This window comes from Dendrobates tinctorius, unplaced genomic scaffold (assembly GCF_039654945.1).
Source record: "Dendrobates tinctorius isolate UK_male_01 unplaced genomic scaffold, ASM3965494v1 ptg000047l, whole genome shotgun sequence".
NCBI classification, from domain to species: domain Eukaryota; kingdom Metazoa; phylum Chordata; class Amphibia; order Anura; family Dendrobatidae; genus Dendrobates; species Dendrobates tinctorius.
Genome location: NW_027361715.1, coordinates 13,326,920 through 13,345,000, shown reverse-complemented (window position 1 = coordinate 13,345,000; position 18,081 = coordinate 13,326,920). Strand labels below are relative to the sequence as shown.

The window sequence follows — 18,081 nt, the reverse complement described above, 5'->3', positions numbered from 1 at the left end:
CCAACATGATCAAGTTTGAAATGTATTCACATGTACTACACTTACTCCAAGGAACTCACATCACACAGTAAAGAATGGTAGCATGGCCGAGTGGTCTAAGGCGCTGGATTTAGGCTCCAGTCTCTTTCGAGGCGTGGGTTCAAATCCCACTGCTGCCAATATTATGAGAATTTAAAAACATTTTCATCTTATTACTTTGCTTTCAGCCAAATTAGCATGTGCTCTTATGTACTTTGTTATGAGTGTGTGCTAAGGCTGTCTGAGGTGTCGGTTCAAATCCCACTGCTGCCAGTATTTTAACCTTTTGAACATATTTTTATGATTTTGCTAACACACAAATTAGCATGTGCTTTAACCTTGTTTTGTAGTTGTATAAGCGTGTGCTTTTCTTTTAAGGAAAAGACAGTTTATAGAATCATTGCTTTTTCCTTGAGCATAGAAACTTTCTCATCTTCAAAAATACAGAAATTTAAATATAGTCAAATGTTCTTCAGTTACTTTAAGTAGCTCAGAGGCGTAAGTTGAAATCCTACTGCTGCAACTATTATAAGTTTTTGACAACATTTTGATCTTATTGCTATGATTTTGTTAAAAGAATAATTAACATGTGCTTTAATCTTCTTTTGCATTTGTATGAGTGTGTGTTTTTCTGTTTAGGAAAAAACGTGCGCTGCCAGACCATCAATCCTCACAGGTGGTATATTTAATATATTTATTTCCCAACGCGTTTCGAGGTCATAAAACCTCTTCCTCAGGGGATGACATGTACAGGCAGGTAAAGACATTGCCGGTTTTATACATACATGGTTCAAATATTGGCGCCAAGAGTCACATGTTGGGGAAGGGATAAAGGTCAGAGATCATCAGTATAAATGTTTAAAAACTTAGTACATTCAAAAGAATTAATACATTTGGTGTGTTCACAGATAAAAAATAGAGAAGAGGAAGGAAGTGAAGAAAAATAAAGAAGAAATAAAGGAAAAAAGAAAAAAAGAAAAAAAGAAGGAAGCGCTGCACGAACCCGTGGAAAAGGAACGAAAAAAAGGTGTTAGCCACTGTGTGATCCGCTACTCCAAGTGAGCAGAGGAAAAGTTGCTGAGAGAGGAAGAAATGATTAAAAAAAAATATATTAAATAATAAAAGTGAATATTGTTGGAAGTGAATGTGTTAAAATCTTTATTAGTACATAAAATGCAGTTAAAATTGGATGAATAAAAATATATGAATAAAAAAATAAAAAATATATGAATGAAAATTGAATAAAAACGAGTCTGACCAAATATAAAATTAAAGGTTGGTAAAAATACAAAAGGTGAGGAATTAAAACCAGGATGGATGTCTGGTAAACTAATTGGAATCGCTGGAGAGCAGAGCACTTCTATAGACGGTCCTGAGGGCAGAAGCACACAGAAGAGGAAGCAGATTCAGGGAGGGAAATAAGCACGGGAGATCAGAAGGCGAAAGATCGGGTCCAGGAGAAGAAGGGAAAAGAAGCAGGAACAGCAGAGTCCCGCACCCTGAGAGTGTAAAACAAATAGAACAAGTGCAATAAAATTATATTAATATGCAAACAGTAATTTACACGCAATGAAACAACAGAGAATAAAACCAGGATTAGTAAAAGAGGCATGACAAGTTCAGAGAGCGGTGGCCAAAAGTTGAAGCATAAAAACGCAATCTTAAAAAATATTTGCACTAAAAAATATGTAAGAATAAACTTCATTAAACTCAATATCTATTTAATAAAATTATTCAGACAAGGGGATGAGCAGTAAAATTATTTTTATAGGAAGACTTCAGTGATTTCGTTAAGACCATTAGGTCTTAAAGTATTCAGCCTATAAATCCAAAAAACCTCCTTTCTGTTCAGTGACCCCATTCTATCAGTAATACTATTTGGAATGTGTTCAATGGGGCTAATTTTCAAACCATTTGGATTTTTATTATGCTCAACTGTACAATGCCTAGAAAGACCATGTTTTAAAAACCCTTTTTTAATATTATGTCTGTGAGAGTTAATTCTCAAATGCAGTGGTTGGGTTGTCCTCCCCACATACTGCTTACCGCATTCGCACTCAATCAAATAAATCACAAAGTCAGTGGTGCAGGAAAGAAACTCCTTAATGGGGAAAACTTCATTTGTACTAGTTGATTTAAAATTCTTTTCTTTATGTGCGATACAAGTACAACATAGACAGTTCCTCTTGCCGCATTTGAAAATACCATAAAGAGGGGTATTAAAGACAGATAAAAATTTGCTGCTACTTTTAACATTTTTTAACCGGCTAGGAGCCACTGTGCTCTTAATGGTGGGGGCTCTTCTAAAAGTCACGCCAGGTTTATTTGGGAGGAATTTCTGCAGTACGGGGTCATTCAGTAAAATGTGCCAGTTACTCCTCAGAATTTTCCTAATTTCTGTGTGCTCAGAGCAGAATTGCGTGATAAAATTAGTCATAAATTTGTTGCTTTTGGGTTTAACCGTTTTAATGCCATTAATAAGGCTATCTTGAGATAGATTAATGCATTTGTTGAAGGCATTGGTAAGTAAATTAACAGGGTAATTTTTTTCGATAAATCTATTTTTTAATATTTCTGCCTGGTCCTTAAAAACTTTCGTGTCTGTGCAGTTTTTCCTTATTCTTCTATATTGATTAGTAGGGATGTTCCTCAGCCATTTCCCAAAATGACCACTACTAAAAGGGATATAGCTGTTTGTATCCACATTTTTAAAAAACGTTTTCGTTAGAATTCTATTATTCTCAATGTAGATAGTCAGATCTAAAAAATTAATATTTTCTTTGTCATAGATTGCTGATAAACTTAAACCCCAAATATTGTTATTAATGTCTCGAATAAAATCACCAATATTATTACCAGTATTGTCCCATATGAAGAACAAATCATCTATATATCTTTTGTAAAAAATACAGTTATTGTGCCATCTAGATTTAAAAATATAAAATTCTTCAAATACCCCCATGAAAATATTAGCATAAGTGGGTGCTACTTTTGAACCCATCGCGGTCCCGAGTTGCTGGTGATATAAAATTCCATTGAAAGTAAAATAATTATTATTCAATATAAAATCCATACCCTTTAATAAAAAGCTTTTTTGTCCTTTGCTCAGTCTAACATCTTTCAATAGGACTTTATTAAAACAAGCTAAACCCAAATTGTGTGGGATGTTTGAATACAACGAAGAAACATCCATGGTTACCAGTATATACTGTGGCTTCCAATCAATATGTTGTAAAAATTGGATTAGTTGTGTAGAATCTTTAATAAAACTTTTTAATATAGGGACATGAGAAACCATTATTCTGTCGATGTAATGAGATAAATTACTGGTTAGTGAATTAATGCCAGAGATAATAGGTCTCCCTGGAGGATTAACCAAACTTTTATGAATTTTTGGCAAGTGATAAAAAAAGGGGGTCCTTGGGTCCGTTACATGAAGGAATTTCAATTCATTTTTATCAAATATATTATTATTCTTTCCTTCTAAGATTAAATTGTCATAGGCAACTCTGGACCTGATTAGGGTATCAAAAGGGACTTTAATATAATATTTATCATCTGATAAAATATTAAGAGCTTCATTGCAATATTCATCTCTATTCTGGATTACGACCCCTCCACCCTTGTCAGCAGATCGAATTATTATTTCGGTATTAGATTTCAATGTTTTCAGAGCGGTTTTTTCATTTTTAGTTAGATTACATTTATAACCATAAGTAGCTTTGGTGGAAAAAATCTCTTTGAATTTCCTTTGTACAACATCGCTGAAGACTTTTAGATAGTGGCCTCTGTCTTCCAATGGATAAAATTTAGATTTGATTGGGACATTTAGATGAAAGGAATCATAATCTACTTCACTATTAATTTGTGTATCTTCATTTGTACCATTACAAGTAGTGTTATTCATTTCTTTAATTGCAAAATGTCTTTTTAATGTAAGTTTTCTAATAAACAATTGGAGGTCTAAAAAAAGATCAAAATCGTTTGTTTTGTAAGTGGGGCAGAAATTCAATCCTTTTGAGAGGACTCTAATTTCATCAATAGTGAGGATATGAGAGGATAAATTAAAGATATTACTACCCTCAGAGGAACAATTATTTTTATCCTTTATTTTCCATTTATTTTGCCTTTCTTCTTTTCGGCCCCCTCTGCATCCTCTATAGAGCCCTTTCTTTTTCCAGTTCTTGGTGAAAAGAAGTTTTTTACCTGAGAGTTTTTTACTGTCTGCGGTAAAAAAGGAACCGTAGCAGTATTGTTAGTGTCTGAATTATCAATTAGGATCGTATTCCCATTGGAAGTATTGGAAACAATACAATTAGGGGCGGAATTGTGTTTGGATATATTTAAATCTATATCCTCGTGTATGGAAAGGTCCAATAGTGAATTAGGAGTGGACTCAGGAAATTCAATAAGTGCAGGTGAAGTGAGAGCTGCAGGAGTGGGTGTGATAATTTTATCATTGATAATGGTAGGATTAGTTGTATCTATTAAATTCTTCCTAGTGTCATTATCATTAAACTGTTTTATTTGTTTTTTAATACTTTCTAAATGTTTAATGGCTTCAATAAGTGGTGCAGTGGTTGCAGTGCTTTTTATGACAGGGGGTTTAGAAAAGATATTTTCCTTATTTCCAGTTGGTAGACCTTTGGAGGGTAAAACCAAAGGTATAGGGGATTGTCCTAAAGTGATTTTATCATTTATTTTATCTTGTTCTGTCATATTAGTTGTTACTTCCAAACACTCGGTAATACATTTCTTTTCAACGGTTTTCGTCTTATTTCTATAGTCCTCTCTGTCTCTCTGTAATTTTTTAGATTTCTTTAGAATAGTTTCATGCTCCACTTGCATGACATGCGTTATAACGTTAGAGTTAATCTTCTTGTATTCTGGATGTTTATGGAAAGGGATAAGGTCTTTTGATAGACTCATAACCTTAAGAGCTGCCAGTTCAGCCAATTTAGATCTTTTTTTATATAGTAATAAAATCATTTTATGCATACAATTGTTGAGGTTATTGTCCCAATCTTGCGTAAAGCTCAAATCGTTCATAAAAGGTGAGTCGAACACTAACCTCAGTCCCCGAGGGCATATGTTCTCTTCTAAATAGATCGATAAAAAACGTGCATCCAAACCATAATGGAGTTCCTCCTTAATAGCTTCTTTAAAGTTATAAAAAATCTTCCGGAGTGTCTTTGTTTCGTCTTCACTGAAAGGGTTGACAGTTTCCTCTTCTCCAGTGGAAAAGCCGATATTCCCAATTGTCTGTAGTATTAGTCTTTCCCTGGACGAGAGTCTATTCTGAAAATATTCCATCCTTGGACAGAGTAACGGACCCTCTGCTGCTCAAAATCCAAAACACTAACAGTGTTTTCCACGCACCGTCAGGGGTTTAGAATAATTAGAACTGCAAGGAAAAAAAGCGCAATAGGGTCTTATCTGAGAAAATCAAGATATCAAATAGTAGTATATACTCACCGTATACAGGAGAGTAACAGGCATAAAGAAATGCGGTCAGCTTGCTGCACATCCAAATGACCACGCTGTGGCCATAAATCTTCAGATTCACTAATAGGACTTTTATGGATCAAAACGTGCGCTGCCAGACCATCAATCCTCACAGGTGGTATATTTAATATATTTATTTCCCAACGCGTTTCGAGGTCATAAAACCTCTTCCTCAGGGGATGACATGTACAGGCAGGTAAAGACATTGCCGGTTTTATACATACATGGTTCAAATATTGGCGCCAAGAGTCACATGTTGGGGAAGGGATAAAGGTCAGAGATCATCAGTATAAATGTTTAAAAACTTAGTACATTCAAAAGAATTAATACATTTGGTGTGTTCACAGATAAAAAATAGAGAAGAGGAAGGAAGTGAAGAAAAATAAAGAAGAAATAAAGGAAAAAAGAAAAAAAGAAAAAAAGAAGGAAGCGCTGCACGAACCCGTGGAAAAGGAACGAAAAAAAGGTGTTAGCCACTGTGTGATCCGCTACTCCAAGTGAGCAGAGGAAAAGTTGCTGAGAGAGGAAGAAATGATTAAAAAAAAATATATTAAATAATAAAAGTGAATATTGTTGGAAGTGAATGTGTTAAAATCTTTATTAGTACATAAAATGCAGTTAAAATTGGATGAATAAAAATATATGAATAAAAAAATAAAAAATATATGAATGAAAATTGAATAAAAACGAGTCTGACCAAATATAAAATTAAAGGTTGGTAAAAATACAAAAGGTGAGGAATTAAAACCAGGATGGATGTCTGGTAAACTAATTGGAATCGCTGGAGAGCAGAGCACTTCTATAGACGGTCCTGAGGGCAGAAGCACACAGAAGAGGAAGCAGATTCAGGGAGGGAAATAAGCACGGGAGATCAGAAGGCGAAAGATCGGGTCCAGGAGAAGAAGGGAAAAGAAGCAGGAACAGCAGAGTCCCGCACCCTGAGAGTGTAAAACAAATAGAACAAGTGCAATAAAATTATATTAATATGCAAACAGTAATTTACACGCAATGAAACAACAGAGAATAAAACCAGGATTAGTAAAAGAGGCATGACAAGTTCAGAGAGCGGTGGCCAAAAGTTGAAGCATAAAAACGCAATCTTAAAAAATATTTGCACTAAAAAATATGTAAGAATAAACTTCATTAAACTCAATATCTATTTAATAAAATTATTCAGACAAGGGGATGAGCAGTAAAATTATTTTTATAGGAAGACTTCAGTGATTTCGTTAAGACCATTAGGTCTTAAAGTATTCAGCCTATAAATCCAAAAAACCTCCTTTCTGTTCAGTGACCCCATTCTATCAGTAATACTATTTGGAATGTGTTCAATGGGGCTAATTTTCAAACCATTTGGATTTTTATTATGCTCAACTGTACAATGCCTAGAAAGACCATGTTTTAAAAACCCTTTTTTAATATTATGTCTGTGAGAGTTAATTCTCAAATGCAGTGGTTGGGTTGTCCTCCCCACATACTGCTTACCGCATTCGCACTCAATCAAATAAATCACAAAGTCAGTGGTGCAGGAAAGAAACTCCTTAATGGGGAAAACTTCATTTGTACTAGTTGATTTAAAATTCTTTTCTTTATGTGCGATACAAGTACAACATAGACAGTTCCTCTTGCCGCATTTGAAAATACCATAAAGAGGGGTATTAAAGACAGATAAAAATTTGCTGCTACTTTTAACATTTTTTAACCGGCTAGGAGCCACTGTGCTCTTAATGGTGGGGGCTCTTCTAAAAGTCACGCCAGGTTTATTTGGGAGGAATTTCTGCAGTACGGGGTCATTCAGTAAAATGTGCCAGTTACTCCTCAGAATTTTCCTAATTTCTGTGTGCTCAGAGCAGAATTGCGTGATAAAATTAGTCATAAATTTGTTGCTTTTGGGTTTAACCGTTTTAATGCCATTAATAAGGCTATCTTGAGATAGATTAATGCATTTGTTGAAGGCATTGGTAAGTAAATTAACAGGGTAATTTTTTTCGATAAATCTATTTTTTAATATTTCTGCCTGGTCCTTAAAAACTTTCGTGTCTGTGCAGTTTTTCCTTATTCTTCTATATTGATTAGTAGGGATGTTCCTCAGCCATTTCCCAAAATGACCACTACTAAAAGGGATATAGCTGTTTGTATCCACATTTTTAAAAAACGTTTTCGTTAGAATTCTATTATTCTCAATGTAGATAGTCAGATCTAAAAAATTAATATTTTCTTTGTCATAGATTGCTGATAAACTTAAACCCCAAATAAAATCACCAATATTATTACCAGTATTGTCCCATATGAAGAACAAATCATCTATATATCTTTTGTAAAAAATACAGTTATTGTGCCATCTAGATTTAAAAATATAAAATTCTTCAAATACCCCCATGAAAATATTAGCATAAGTGGGTGCTACTTTTGAACCCATCGCGGTCCCGAGTTGCTGGTGATATATATATTTGGGGTTTAAGTTTATCAGCAATCTATGACAAAGAAAATATTAATTTTTTAGATCTGACTATCTACATTGAGAATAATAGAATTCTAACGAAAACGTTTTTTAAAAATGTGGATACAAACAGCTATATCCCTTTTAGTAGTGGTCATTTTGGGAAATGGCTGAGGAACATCCCTACTAATCAATATAGAAGAATAAGGAAAAACTGCACAGACACGAAAGTTTTTAAGGACCAGGCAGAAATATTAAAAAATAGATTTATCGAAAAAAATTACCCTGTTAATTTACTTACCAATGCCTTCAACAAATGCATTAATCTATCTCAAGATAGCCTTATTAATGGCATTAAAACGGTTAAACCCAAAAGCAACAAATTTATGACTAATTTTATCACGCAATTCTGCTCTGAGCACACAGAAATTAGGAAAATTCTGAGGAGTAACTGGCACATTTTACTGAATGACCCCGTACTGCAGAAATTCCTCCCAAATAAACCTGGCGTGACTTTTAGAAGAGCCCCCACCATTAAGAGCACAGTGGCTCCTAGCCGGTTAAAAAATGTTAAAAGTAGCAGCAAATTTTTATCTGTCTTTAATACCCCTCTTTATGGTATTTTCAAATGCGGCAAGAGGAACTGTCTATGTTGTACTTGTATCGCACATAAAGAAAAGAATTTTAAATCAACTAGTACAAATGAAGTTTTCCCCATTAAGGAGTTTCTTTCCTGCACCACTGACTTTGTGATTTATTTGATTGAGTGCGAATGCGGTAAGCAGTATGTGGGGAGGACAACCCAACCACTGCATTTGAGAATTAACTCTCACAGACATAATATTAAAAAAGGGTTTTTAAAACATGGTCTTTCTAGGCATTGTACAGTTGAGCATAATAAAAATCCAAATGGTTTGAAAATTAGCCCCATTGAACACATTCCAAATAGTATTACTGATAGAATGGGGTCACTGAACAGAAAGGAGGTTTTTTGGATTTATAGGCTGAATACTTTAAGACCTAATGGTCTTAACGAAATCACTGAAGTCTTCCTATAAAAATAATTTTACTGCTCATCCCCTTGTCTGAATAATTTTATTAAATAGATATTGAGTTTAATGAAGTTTATTCTTACATATTTTTTAGTGCAAATATTTTTTAAGATTGCGTTTTTATGCTTCAACTTTTGGCCACCGCTCTCTGAACTTGTCATGCCTCTTTTACTAATCCTGGTTTTATTCTCTGTTGTTTCATTGCGTGTAAATTACTGTTTGCATATTAATATAATTTTATTGCACTTGTTCTATTTGTTTTACACTCTCAGGGTGCGGGACTCTGCTGTTCCTGCTTCTTTTCCCTTCTTCTCCTGGACCCGATCTTTCGCCTTCTGATCTCCCGTGCTTATTTCCCTCCCTGAATCTGCTTCCTCTTCTGTGTGCTTCTGCCCTCAGGACCGTCTATAGAAGTGCTCTGCTCTCCAGCGATTCCAATTAGTTTACCAGACATCCATCCTGGTTTTAATTCCTCACCTTTTGTATTTTTACCAACCTTTAATTTTATATTTGGTCAGACTCGTTTTTATTCAATTTTCATTCATATATTTTTTATTTTTTTATTCATATATTTTTATTCATCCAATTTTAACTGCATTTTATGTACTAATAAAGATTTTAACACATTCACTTCCAACAATATTCACTTTTATTATTTAATATATTTTTTTTTAATCATTTCTTCCTCTCTCAGCAACTTTTCCTCTGCTCACTTGGAGTAGCGGATCACACAGTGGCTAACACCTTTTTTTCGTTCCTTTTCCACGGGTTCGTGCAGCGCTTCCTTCTTTTTTTCTTTTTTTCTTTTTTCCTTTATTTCTTCTTTATTTTTCTTCACTTCCTTCCTCTTCTCTATTTTTTATCTGTGAACACACCAAATGTATTAATTCTTTTGAATGTACTAAGTTTTTAAACATTTATACTGATGATCTCTGACCTTTATCCCTTCCCCAACATGTGACTCTTGGCGCCAATATTTGAACCATGTATGTATAAAACCGGCAATGTCTTTACCTGCCTGTACATGTCATCCCCTGAGGAAGAGGTTTTATGACCTCGAAACGCGTTGGGAAATAAATATATTAAATATACCACCTGTGAGGATTGATGGTCTGGCAGCGCACGTTTTGATCCATAAAAGTCCTATTAGTGAATCTGAAGATTTATGGCCACAGCGTGGTCATTTGGATGTGCAGCAAGCTGACCGCATTTCTTTATGCCTGTTACTCTCCTGTATACGGTGAGTATATACTACTATTTGATATCTTGATTTTCTCAGATAAGACCCTATTGCGCTTTTTTTCCTTGCAGTTCTAATTATTCTGTTTAGGAAAAGACAGATGTTAGAATCATTGCTTTTTTGTGCTTAGAGATTTGTTTATTTTTCAACCTGCACAAATTTTAAAAATAATCCAATGTACTTGTGTACTTATGAGGCATGGGTTCAAATCCAACTGCTGCCAGTATTAAGAGGTTCTGAAAACCTTTTGATTTTATTCTTATTACTTTGCTTACAGTCAAATTAGCATGTGCTTTAATCTTTTGTATTTGTATGAGTGTGTGCTTTTCCGTTTAGGAAAAGACAGTTGATAGAATCATCGCTTTTTTGTGTTTAGAGATTTGTCTATTTTCCAACACGCACAAGTTTGAAATATAGTCTGTTGTAATTGTGTGCTTCTGAGGTGTGGGTTCAAATCCCACAGATGTTAGTAAGAGGACGTTTTCATAACCTATTGAACGCATTCTTTTATATTGCAAACAGTGAAATTAATGTGTGCTCCAATGTACTTTTGTATTTGTATGATTGTGTACTTTTCTGCTAAGGAAAAGACAGTGGATAGAATCATTGCTTTTTCCTAAGGCCTGTTTCCCACATCCGTTTGTGTCCATCAGTCAAAATCCGCCATCTTGCAAAAAAAAGATATGCCATTGTTTTCTCTCTCTCTCTCTTTCCCCCCCATGGGCTCAAATCCAACTGCTGCCAGTATTAAGAGGTTCTGAAAACCTTTTGATTTTATTTTTATTACTTTGCTTACAGTCAAATTAAGTCTCTCTCTCTCTCCTTCCCCAGTCAGCGGTTCCTTTAAAATTCTTCCTTTGACTGATTCGATAAAATAACGGTCCGGTGCCAAACGTTGTGATCAGTACAGGAACGGATCCGTTATCCGCCATTATAGCGGATTTTGACTGACCAAAAAAACTGATGTGTGAAGCCGGCCTTATATTTAGAAACATGCCCATTTTCCCACATGCACAATTTTAAATGTAGTTAAATGTACTTCACTTACTCTAAGAAAACTTGCTTGAACATGAAAAAAAATATGGTAGCATGTCAGAGCGGTCTAAGGTGCTAGATTAAGGCTCCAGTCTCTTTGGAGGCGTGGGTTCAAATCTCACTGCTGCCAATATTATAAGAATTTAAAAACATTTTCATCTTATTTCTTTGCTTTCAGTCAAATTAGCATATGTTTTTATGTACTTTGGTATGAGTGTGTGCTTTTCTGTTTAAGAAAAAACATTTGATAGAATCATTGCTTTCTCCAAATATTTAGATACTTGCCCATATTCCAACATGATCAAGTTTGAAATGTATTCACATGTACTACACTTACTCCAAGGAACTTACATCACACAGTAAATAATGGTAGCATGGCCGAGCGGTCTAAGGCGCTGGATTTAGGCTCCAGTCTCTTTCGAGGCGTGGGTTCAAACCCACTGCTGCCAATATTATGAGAATTTAAAAACATTTTCATCTTATTACTTTGCTTTCAGCCATATTAGTATGTGCTCTTATGTACTTTGGTATGAGTGTGTGCTAAGGCTGTCTGAGGCGTCGGTTCAAATCCCACTGCTGCCAGTATTTTAACCTTTTGAACATATTTTTATGATTTTGCTAACACACAAATTAGCATGTGCTTTAACCTTGTTTTGTAGTTGTATAAGCGTGTGCTTTTCTTTTAAGGAAAAGACAGTTTATAGAATCTTTGCTTTTTCCTTGAGCATAGAAACTTTCTCATCTTCAAAAATACAGAAATTTAAATATAGTCAAATGTTCTTCAGTTACTTTAAGTAGCTCAGAGGCGTAAGTTGAAATCCTACTGCTGCAACTATTATAAGTTTTTGACAACATTTTGATCTTATTGCTATGATTTTGTTAAAAGAATAATTAACATGTGCTTTAATCTTCTTTTGCATTTGTATGAGTGTGTGTTTTTCTGTTTAGGAAAAGACAGATGTTAGAATCATTGCTTTTTTGTGCTTAGAGATTTGTTTATTTTTCAACCTGCACAAATTTTAAAAATAATCCAATGTACTTGTGTACTTATGAGGCATGGGTTCAAATCCAACTGCTGCCAGTATTAAGAGGTTCTGAAAACCTTTTGATTTTATTCTTATTACTTTGCTTACAGTCAAATTAGCATGTGCTTTAATCTTTTGTATTTGTATGAGTGTGTGCTTTTCCATTTAGGAAAAAACAGTTGATAGAATCATCGCTTTTTTGTGTTTAGAGATTTGTCTATTTTCCAACATGCACAAGTTTGAAATATAGTCTGTTGTAATTGTGTGCTTCTGAGGTGTGGGTTCAAATCCCACAGATGTTAGTAAGAGGAGGTTTTCATAACCTATTGAACGCATTCTTTTATATTGCAAACAGTGAAATTAATGTGTGCTCCAATGTACTTTTGTATTTGTATGATTGTGTACTTTTCTGCTAAGGAAAAGACAGTGGATAGAATCATTGCTTTTTCCTAAGGCTTGTTTCCCACATCCGTTTGTGTCCATCAGCCAAAATCCGCCATCTTGCAAAAAAAAGATATGCCATTGTTTTCTCTATCTCTTTCCCCCCCATGGGCTCAAATCCAACTGCTGCCAGTATTAAGAGGTTCTGAAAACCTTTTGTTTTTATTCTTATTACTTTGCTTACAGTCAAATTAAGTCTCTCTCTCTCTCCTTCCCCAGTCAGCGGTTCCTTTAAAATTCTTCCTTTGACTGATTCGATAAAATAACGGTCCAGTGCCAAACGTTGTGATCAGTACAGGAACGGATCCATTATCCGCCATTATAGCGGATTTTGACTGACCAAAAAAACTGATGTGTGAAGCAGGCCTTATATTTAGAAACATGCCCATTTTCCCACATGCACAATTTTAAATGTAGTTAAATGTACTTCACTTACTCTAAGAAAACTTGCTTGAACATGAAAATAAATATGGTAGCATGGCCGAGCGGTCTAAGGCGCTGGGTTAAGGCTCCAGTCTCTTTGGCGGCGTGGGTTCAAATCTCACTGCTGCCAATATTATAAGAATTTAAAAACATTTTCATCTTATTGCTTTGCTTTCAGTCAAATTAGCATATGCTTTTATGTACTTTGGTTTGAGTGTGTGCTTTTCTGTTTAAGAAAAAACATTTGATAGAATCATTGCTTTCTCCAAATATTTAGATACTTGCCCATATTCCAACATGATCAAGTTTGAAATGTATTCACATGTACTACACTTACTCCAAGGAACTTACGTCACTCAGTAAATAATGATAGCATGGCCGAGCGGTCTAAGGTGCTGGATTTAGGCTCCAGTCTCTTTCGAGGCGTGTGTTCAAATCCCACTGCTGCCAATATTATGAGAATTTAAAAACATTTTCATCTTATTACTTTGCTTTCAGCCAAATTAGCATGTGCTCTTATGTACTTTGTTATGAGTATGTGCTAAGGCTGTCTGAGGCGTCGGTTCAAATCCCACTGCTGCCAGTATTTTAACCTTTTGAACATATTTTTATGATTTTGCTAACACACAAATTAGCATGTGCTTTAACCTTGTTTTGTAGTTGTATAAGCGTGTGCTTTTCTGTTAAGGAAAAGACAGTTTATAGAATCATTGCTTTTTCCTTGAGCATAGAAACTTTCTCATCTTCAAAAATACAGAAATTTAAATATAGTCAAATGTTCTTCAGTTACTTTAAGTAGCTCAGAGGCGTAAGTTGAAATCCTACTGCTGCAACTATTATAAGTTTTTGACAACATTTTGATCTTATTGCTATGATTTTGTTAAAAGAATAATTAACATGTGCTTTAATCTTCTTTTGCATTTGTATGAGTGTGTGTTTTTCTGTTTAGGAAAAGACAGATGTTAGAATCATTGCTTTTTTGTGCTTAGAGATTTGTTTATTTTTCAACCTGCACAAATTTTAAAAATAATCCAATGTACTTGTGTACTTATGAGGCATGGGTTCAAATCCAACTGCTGCCAGTATTAAGAGGTTCTGAAAACCTTTTGATTTTATTCTTATTACTTTGCTTACAGTCAAATTAGCATGTGCTTTAATCTTTTGTATTTGTATGAGTGTGTGCTTTTCCGTTTAGGAAAAGACAGTTGATAGAATCATCGCTTTTTTGTGTTTAGAGATTTGTCTATTTTCCAACATGCACAAGTTTGAAATATAGTCTGTTGTAATTGTGTGCTTCTGAGGTGTGGGTTCAAATCCCACAGATGTTAGTAAGAGGAGGTTTTCATAACCTATTGAACGCATTCTTTTATATTGCAAACAGTGAAATTAATGTGTGCTCCAATGTACTTTTGTATTTGTATGATTGTGTACTTTTCTGCTAAGGAAAAGACAGTGGATAGAATCATTGCTTTTTCCTAAGGCCTGTTTCCCACATCCGTTTGTGTCCATCAGTCAAAATCCGCCATCTTGCAAAAAAAAGATATGCCATTGTTTTCTCTCTCTCTCTCTCTTTCCCCCCCATGGGCTCAAATCCAACTGCTGCCAGTATTAAGAGGTTCTGAAAACCTTTTGATTTTATTCTTATTACTTTGCTTACAGTCAAATTAAGTCTCTCTCTCTCTCTCTCTTTCCTTCCCCAGTCAGCGGTTCCTTTAAAATTCTTCCTTTGACTGATTCGATAAAATAACGGTCCGGTGCCAAGCGTTGTGATCAGTACAGGAACGGATCCGTTATCCGCCATTATAGCGGATTTTGACTGACCAAAAAAACTGATGTGTGAAGCAGGCCTTATATTTAGAAACATGCCCATTTTCCCACATGCACAATTTTAAATGTAGTCAAATGTACTTCACTTACTCTAAGAAAACTTGCTTGAACAAGAAAATAAATATGTTATCATGGCCGAGCGGTCTAAGGCGCTGGATTAAGGCTCCAGTCTCTTTGGAGGCGTGGGTTAAAATTCCACTGCTGCCAACATTATAAGAATTTAAAAACATTTTTATCTTATTGCTTTGCTTTCAGTCAAATTAGCATATGCTTTTATGTACTTTGGTATGAGTGTGTGCTTTTCTGTTTAAGAAAAGACATTTGATAGAATCATTGCTTTCTCCAAATATTTAGATACTTGCCCATATTGCAACATGATCAAGTTTGAAGTGTATTCACATGTACTACACTTACTCCAAGGAACCTACGTCACACAGTAAATAATGGTAGCATGGCCGAGCGGTCTAAGGCGCTGGATTTAGGCGCCAGTCTCTTTCGAGGCGTGGGTTCAAATCTCACTGCTGCCAATATTATGAGAATTTAAAAACATTTTCATCTTATTACTTTGCTTTCAGCCAAATTAGCATGTGCTCTTATGTACTTTGTTATGAGTGTGTGCTAAGGCGGTCTGAGGCGTTGGTTCAAATCCCACCGCTGCCAGTATTTTAACCTTTTGAACATATTTTTATGATTTTGCTAACACACAAATTAGCATGTGCTTTAACCTTGTTTTGTAGTTGTATAAGCGTGTGCTTTTCTTTTAAGGAAAAGACAGTTTATAGAATCATTGCTTTTTCCTTGAGCATAGAAACTTTCTCATCTTCAAAAATACAGAAATTTAAATTTAGTCAAATGTTCTTCAGTTACTTTAAGTAGCTCAGAGGCGTAAGTTGAAATCCTACTGCTGCAACTATTATAAGTTTTTGACAACATTTTGATCTTATTGCTATGATTTTGTTAAAAGAAAAATTAACATGTGCTTTAATCTTCTTTTGCATTTGTATGAGTGTGTGTTTTTCTGTTTAGGAAAAGACAGATGTTAGAATCATTGCTTTTTTGTGCTTAGAGATTTGTTTATTTTTCAACCTGCACAAATTTTAAAAATAATCCAATGTACTTGTGTACTTATGAGGCATGGGTTCAAATCCAACTACTGCCATTATTAGGAGGTTCTGAAAACCTTTTGATTTTATTCTTATTACTTTGCTTACAGTCAAATTAGCATGTGCTTTAATCTTTTGTATTTGTATGAGTGTGTGCTTTTATGTTTAGAAAAAGACACTTGATAGAATCATCGCTTTTTTGTGTTTAGAGCTTTGTCTATTTTCCAACATGCACAAGTTTGAAATATAGTCTGTTGTAATTGTGTGCTTCTGAGGTGTGGGTTCGAATCCCACACATGTTAGTAAGAGGAGGCTTTCATAACCTATTGAACGCATTCTTTTATATTGCAAACAGTGAAATTAACGTGTGCTCCAATGTACTTTTGTATTTGTATGATTGTGTACTTTTCTGCTAAGGAAAAGACAGTGGATAGAATCTTTGCTTTTTCCTAAGGCCTGTTTCCCACATCCGTTTGTGTCCATCAGTCAAAATCCGCCATTTTGCAAAAAAAAGATGTGCCATTTTTCTCTCTCTCTCTCTGCTTCCCCAGTCAGCGGTTCCTTTAAAATTCTTCCTTTGATGGATCCGTTAAAATAATGGTCCCGTGCCAAACGTTGCGATCAGTACAGGAACGGATCCGTTATCCGCCATTATAGCGGATTTTGACTGACCAAAAAACTGATGTGTGAAACAGGCATTATATTTAGAAACATGCCCATTTTCCCACATGCACAATTATAAATGTAGTTAAATGCACTTCACTTACTCTAAGAAAACTTGCTTGCACAAGAAAAAAAATATGGTAGCATGGCCGAGCGGTCTAAGGCGCTGGATTAAGGCTCCAGTCTCTTTGGAGGCGTGGTTTCAAATCCCACTGCTGCCAATATTATGAGAATTTATAAACATTTTCATCTTTTTACTTTGCTTTCAGTCAAATTAGCATGTGCTTTTATGTACTTTGGTATGAGTGCGTGCTTTTCTTTTTAAGAAAAGACGTTTGATAGAATCATTGCTTTGTTCAAATATTTAGATGCTTGCCCATACTCCAACATGCTTAAGTTTGAAATGAATTCACATGTACTACACTTACTCTAAGGAACTTATGTTACACAGTAAATAATGGTAGTATGGCGGAGCGGTATAAGGCGCTGGATTTAGGCTCCACTCGCTTCAGAGGCATGGGTTCAATTCCCACTGCTGCGAGTATTTAAACCTTTTGAACATATTTTTATGATTTTCCTAACACACAAATTAGCATGTGCTTTAACCCTAGCATGCGTATTGGGGGCCTTTTAGGCCCCCATGCTTACTTTTTTGCTATTATCTGCAAAATTACTTAAGCTAGAATTTTGAAACTCCAGGTAATCCTCAAGTATGTCGTTGTTGGTAATATCCAGTTGTTCATATAATTTTTTTCATAGGAATTTTGGTGTAACAATGCTTTTTTGGTGAAAACCACATCTGCATGGATTGGGGGCCTTTTAGGCCCCCATGTATTTTTTATCATGTTCTCAGTGGTGTTTGTGTCTCAAGTTACTTTATTTGTACTCAGTAATGCTGGTGGAGGGGCCAGGGTGTGGATAATGCCATATGAGGATGTCATGTGATTTTTGGAGGGAGAGATAAGGCCATGACATCATTTCAGGTCCTTCTGAACACAGTAATGAGCTGTGTAGAGAGTAATGAGGACAGTATACACTGTGCGTTAATTGTGAAGGACCTGAGATAAGATAAGAAGGTGAGAGGTAGTCTGATTTAGTTTCAGTTTCTCTGGATAGGACTTTTGGACTTTTACTGCTGGCAGGGAGTCAAAAATTGACAATTATGGAATCAAAAACTTCTGGATGTGTGATTCTGCAATTATTATGGCATAAATGGCGTAATCTACTGTGGCAAAGAGGTTGGTGCACCAGTACAGAAGGATCTTGGGTCTGAAATTGTCAAAACTCTTGCTGTTCCAATATTCAATTC

At 35.1% G+C, this 18,081-nt stretch overlaps 5 non-coding genes across 5 annotated transcripts; all 5 read left to right on the top strand.

Moving 5' to 3' along the window:
* The first annotated feature begins 76 nt into the window (after positions 1 to 76).
* TRNAL-UAG (transfer RNA leucine (anticodon UAG)) lies at positions 77 to 158 on the top strand. Its single transcript has one exon. It is a non-coding gene; the product is annotated as a tRNA-Leu (tRNA).
* Positions 159 to 11,658: 11,500 nt separating this feature from the next.
* Positions 11,659 to 11,739, top strand: TRNAL-UAG (transfer RNA leucine (anticodon UAG)). The gene has a single exon. It is a non-coding gene; the product is annotated as a tRNA-Leu (tRNA).
* Positions 11,740 to 13,227: 1,488 nt separating this feature from the next.
* TRNAL-AAG (transfer RNA leucine (anticodon AAG)) lies at positions 13,228 to 13,309 on the top strand. The gene has a single exon. It is a non-coding gene; the product is annotated as a tRNA-Leu (tRNA).
* Positions 13,310 to 15,451: 2,142 nt separating this feature from the next.
* Positions 15,452 to 15,533, top strand: TRNAL-UAG (transfer RNA leucine (anticodon UAG)). Its single transcript has one exon. It is a non-coding gene; the product is annotated as a tRNA-Leu (tRNA).
* Positions 15,534 to 16,911: 1,378 nt separating this feature from the next.
* TRNAL-AAG (transfer RNA leucine (anticodon AAG)) lies at positions 16,912 to 16,993 on the top strand. The gene has a single exon. It is a non-coding gene; the product is annotated as a tRNA-Leu (tRNA).
* The last annotated feature ends 1,088 nt before the right edge of the window (positions 16,994 to 18,081 follow it).